This window comes from Abramis brama (assembly GCF_963993115.1).
Source record: "Abramis brama genome assembly, contig: SCAFFOLD_47, whole genome shotgun sequence".
In the NCBI taxonomy this organism is placed as follows: Eukaryota; Metazoa; Chordata; class Actinopteri; order Cypriniformes; family Leuciscidae; genus Abramis; species Abramis brama.
Window position 1 is genome coordinate 250,058 of NW_028155925.1, and position 5,762 is coordinate 255,819.

General features: G+C 39.3%; 1 long non-coding RNA gene across 1 annotated transcript; it reads left to right on the plus strand.

The window, feature by feature from the left end:
* Positions 1–218: 218 nt before the first annotated feature.
* Positions 219–3,703, plus strand: LOC311077279. Its single transcript, XR_014604848.1, has 4 exons — positions 219–621; positions 1,263–1,468; positions 3,400–3,448; positions 3,548–3,703. It is a non-coding gene; the product is annotated as an uncharacterized lncRNA (long non-coding RNA).
* Positions 3,704–5,762: the final 2,059 nt, after the last annotated feature.

The window sequence follows — 5,762 nt, forward strand, 5'->3', positions numbered from 1 at the left end:
AGATCAGTTAGTCATGATACACACAACTACAAACACACTGTATTTATATCAATAAAATAAATACAACAAAATACTAAATAAAAACACAGCACAGACAAAATACTGCAAATATACAGTACTTTAAGATATACATTTATTAATTTAGCAGATGCTTTTATCCACTTACAAATGAGGAATATCACAAGTAATTTGCCACAATATTAATATAATATAATATCAGGTTTATTAGAAAGCTAGATTAGGAGACCAGCAAGAGCAGAGGAGAAATATAGAGAGATTTTATATAGATTTTAAATGTGAGCCTTTTTGGTTTAATGTGGTGTTGTTCAGTAAAGAGCGTCTTCAGCATTTCCTGGAATTCAAAAGTTGTGATGATGATCTCAGGAGATGTGGTGGGAAGTTCATTTCACTGAGAAATTCTGCTAAGTCAAATCAGTTAACAGGAAGTATTGAGATGTTTGTGTTATGTTTCAGTAACTGACTGTGTGACTGTGGGTGCATAATTTTGAAACTGATCAGTTTGATCAGTATTACCAGAGGAGCGGTTTAACCTTCCCGCTAAAAGCTGATGTCTGATCTCAGATCTGCACTGGATGTCTCCTCTCTTCTGCTCATCACAAGGTGATTAAAACACTTCGTCTTTAATTGTTCTCTAAAGAGATTTTTCGGTTACTCTATTTTAAGGTGTCATTGTTACCGTGTAATTATATATTTTATTATTTGATTTACCTTTAATTTACCAGGAAGTAATATAGTAATATTTTACAAGAGAGACCTGGCCAAGGTAGCAGCCATACAGGAAGACAACATTAATAATAATAATAATAATAATAATAATAATAATAATAATACTATATTAGAACATAGTATCCTCTCAACAAAAAACATCACAAGCCTTCATTACCACTGTCTTTATGATGCCTTTAAATTCACCAGTAGACACCAATCTGTAGTTTTAGATCTTTTTAAGTGCTGTGTAATATTAAGCAACTACATGTATACCTACTATAGGGTTAGGGTTTGGTTGAGGGTTAGTTGCATGTAATTATGCATAATTTACTGTTATTACTATGGTAAGTACATGCCATATATGTAACAAGGACACTCTAAAATAAAGTGTTACCGATTTTTCCATAGACAAAGATATCCAGACATTAATGTCTCTATTATAGTGAAACTGAAATGTAAACCTGTATTGCTCAACAATCATTAACTGATGTCAAACTTCACTCTGAACTGAACTACTGTATTCTCTTGAACAGAAATTACCAAAGTCAGAATATATGAGGAATTACAGCATGGAGAACATGTGTGGAGCTTCACACACTACAGGATAATGAAACGTGATAAGAGAGAAAGAGAAGAATGGGGAATAAAAATGACAAAACGTTACAATCTAATGAACCAAAACAGAAAAACACGCCGAGTCTAGTCAGAAAAAGCAGCATTAATAGCGGAAAACCAAACTGTGAGTATTTATGATGTTTAATATCAAACTTTCATATTTCATCATCTTCAGAGTTTCATCTTCTCTGGTGTCTGAATGTGTCACATCAATTCTAAACTATTACTTTTCATTCACTATACAGTATATATAGGAAAAGCAACAAGCAACTTTGTGGTCAGAAGTTTATATTTTGTTTATTTGTGGTTAAAGTGGGATAAGTCAGGTCGGGGAACCCTCATATTTGTGTAGGGGCAACAGGGAAAATGACTCACCGTGGGACCGCATATTGAGTGTTGTGGTAGAGCAATACTTTTTGAAACAAGAGTGTCACTGTGGCACCAAGTATCACAATACTAATTTACTTGATCATGGTTCTATTTTGATTCATCTACATCTACAGTGTTCAGTGTTGCCAGATTGGGCGGTTTTGAATTTGATTGTGCAGGTAAAAAAGGGTTTGGGCGGGTGGACAAAATCTGGGCTGGTTTGAAGTCAGTTCGGCGGTTTTCAAACATCTATATTTTAAAGTCTAATTGGTTAAAAAAAACTAAACTAAAGTGTGCATGCAGTCCATAAAATCGGTCATCATGACATCACTGACGAGCACACACTTTTAGCACACATGATAAGCTGTAGCTAGCTGTATATTTAAGTGATGCTAATGCAAAGTGATATTGCCTAATAAACAGTAAGTTGTATCTACAGTAAAGAGTGAGATAGTGAGCAACTCTAAAAACGTACACATGTGGTGGGAGATTAACTCGATGGTGAATATAACTGAGAGGAGAGCACAGTTGAATGACTTGAATTGAAATCGAATATGGGACGACTCGTGTCCATGGTCGTGTCCACACTAGCCTAACCAGACTTTACACTGTCCAGACTGCACTCTACTCGACCCTGACAGCTGCTGAAAAAGGTTTGAATCAACGATGAATGAGTTTGACTGCTAAATTCTGCGTTATGTTCTGCAGTGTGTACTTCCGAGGGTTAAAGTCATCAGTTCATTTCTTGATTGCCGTTTGACAGTGTCCACCTGGACATTTTAGTCATATTGGCTAATTCACCTTAATTATTGCCCTGTTTTGATCTGTTTTCCTGGAAAATGTATTTATTTTTTATTTTATTTAAAGGGGGGGTGAAACACTCATTTTCAGTCAATCTCATGTTAATCTTGAGTACCTGTAGAGTAGTACTGCATCCTTCATATCTCCAAAAAGTCTTTAGTTTTATTATATTTATAAAAGAAAGATAGGCAGTTCCGAGTCTTTCCAGAAAAAAACGAGCGGCTGGAGGCGTGCCGTGTGGGCTGTGCTTACGCGCCGATAGCTAACAACACACAGACATTTGAAGCAGACAAGCAGTTTTACTCATGGTTCCAACGCACGACCGTGAACCTTTATCATTGGGACTGCATCCTTAAGTATTAGACGATCTGCAAATCCGGCGTCGAACTGGGCTTTGGCGCTGTGATGATGGGCGAACTGCTTTCCGCTCTCTTGCTCTGGTCTACGATTGCGCGCGCGCCCGCGCTCTTCCGATAGAAGTGCCCTCAGGACCCATATAAGGAAATTCCGCCCTGTCTGACGTCACACATGCCCATACTCGAGAAAAAAACTTTCCGAAACTTGTGACAAACCGGAAGGAGCATTTTTGGCACAGAAATACTCCTTCAAACGTACAATTTAATTTTTGAAACTTTGTCCATGTTTAGCATGGGAATCCAACTCTTTAACAGTGTAAAAAACTCGGTATGTATGAAATAGCATTTCACCCCCCCTTTAATATTAATTTTATTTAATACAGCCCTGGCACTATAGCCACACCAGCCCACATTACCCCACCCCCACAATACCCCCCACAGCCTCTTTCCATCAGTGACACTGATTTATTAATTGTCACTGTTTGAGCAGGAATTGCTATAATCTGATGTTTGTGTTCTTCATTCACAGTTTCTCATGTTTCACCGATTCATTGTGATGTTTTAGAGTCACAGAAAAGGTGAGACACACACAAATACAGAGAAATAGAGTGAAAACTGAAGCAGAAATCTGACGTTATATTGATCTTTGTGTTATATTTCTGTGTTTCTCCTTTCAGAAAGCAGCAGTGTGATTCATCTAGCCTGATAAATATTCTCCATCATGTTCCTTTTTCAACAAATAATAAGTTTTAACAAGACATGCACTGTTACTGTATATAAGATGAAAGTGAATGAATGGATTTTTTATTTATATAGTACATGTTTGGATTTACTTTATTCTCTCCTGGAGTTGGACAGATTTGTAAACATGTTCCAAGCTTCTTGTAAAAAATAATAAATACAAAAATTACCTAAACTGTTAGTTTAGTGTGTTAATATTTTATTGCACTTGATTCTTGATAAAAATCAGCAAGCGAGATCAATGTTAATGGAAGACTCACGGGAGCTGGAGCGTTAAGGCTGAAAATAAACCGATTGTCAAGTCTGCCATGAGCGGTCTCTTCCCTCACACACTCCTACAGCAGCTGAAGCCTCGCTGAGCGCGTTACATAACACTCACAACTCATCATCCGCAGGGCAGGGAGACTGAGGGGGTTCGGGTTATAAATCCTCTTCACCCTCATCATCATCTCCATTTCTCTTGGACTGGTTGTGTTTATATCCAGTAGAGCACTCGCTGTCAGATCAGAGGATGTTAGTGACAACACATGCTCATCCAGCAGCTCAAACTCGTGAGTCTCTGAGTGGCGTGAGATATTAACAACTCTCTCAAACTCCTCGGCGAGCTCCCTCTGAAACCCCACGGTTCCAGTCTCTGCTCAGCGCGAGCGGGACCTGAACCGACTGGTACAGATGTCCTGGACTCTGTCCTGTTCCCTCGAGAAGACAGCAGACCAGAGCGGAGTTTTCTCAAGGGAAAAACTCACGGTGGCACATCAGCTCCCTCAAGAACTGATCATACGTGATCTGAGCCCAAACAGTAAAAACACAAGTTGTGTGTGTCATCAGGTGTCAAATATCTTAGACACAGATCCACACACTTCCTGAAGAGTTTTTCACAAGCCATGATTACCTTTTGAAGTTTCAGCTTGAAGCGTAAAGACAAAACAGTCCCCGGAGATTCACTCTTTCACTTCCGGGTCGCACTAATGATGATGTCATAGACTGTCGCCGGTCAATATAAATTGTCGTGATGGGATAGCTTTTCAGACACCGGTTCATGTGGAGAAGTTCCCCATTGCGTCATCGACAGAGTGCGAGTTCGACCCTTTCAAAAAAAGCATGATGTTGATTTGGACAATTTAAATAATTATCGCCCCATATCAAACCTCCCCTTTCTGGCAAAAACACTAGAACGAGTTGTGGCTTTGCAGCTACACAATCATCTTACTGTTAATAATCTTTTCGAGCCGCTTCAGTCTGGTTTTCATTAACTTCACAGTTGATCTGCTAATAGCTTCAGATTCTGGTTCTCTCTCCATCTTTATCCTTCTTGATCTTTTGACACCGTCAATTTGACACATCTTACTCAACCAACTGGAAACTGTCTTTGGGGTTTCTGAGACTGATTTAATCTGGTTTAGATCTTGTCTCTCTGACTGCTGAGTTTGTTTTTATGTGTGTGTCAGATCGAAGATTGGCTCTGTCTTACTGGAACACACTTCCTTATCATAATAAACGTGCAAAATCTGTAACGGATGACAGACAGGATGTATATGCAACAACGCTCTTTATACTGTCGTTTATACTGTCCAGAACACTCTTTATTGAAAACACACAGATGGTCAGAAACTCAGCACACAGATGAACGCCAACACAGCGGGACAGATGGGCGGACACAAACGCTGGTGGTGTGGTGACGCAGGGACCTCGGTGGGCAACTGGTGCTGGTGCTGTAATCCAGTGGTGATCCCTCGTGAAGTGCTTGATGATTCCGTGAAGAGTGCAGAAATCCAGGAAGACACAACAAAGACAGGAAGATCCAAAACGGCACCGGGAACACAGGAACAGGCACGGGAAACACACCAGGAAAACCACAACGATCTGACAACATGAGACACCAGTTACTGAGCTTATAAAGGGACACACAATTGAAACCAGCTGGCGCTACTGATCACTGATGATCAGTGACCACGCCCACAGACACACACACACACACACACACACAACAGCACGTTAGACGAGAGAGAGACAGTGAATTCATGAACCGTGACAAAATCGAAGTATTTTTAAATCAATCTAAAAACTCACTTTTTAGGTTAGCTTTTTTCTAATGGTTTTAATTATTTTATATTCCAGTGTATTCTTTTGTTTTTTATACGCTTTGCATTT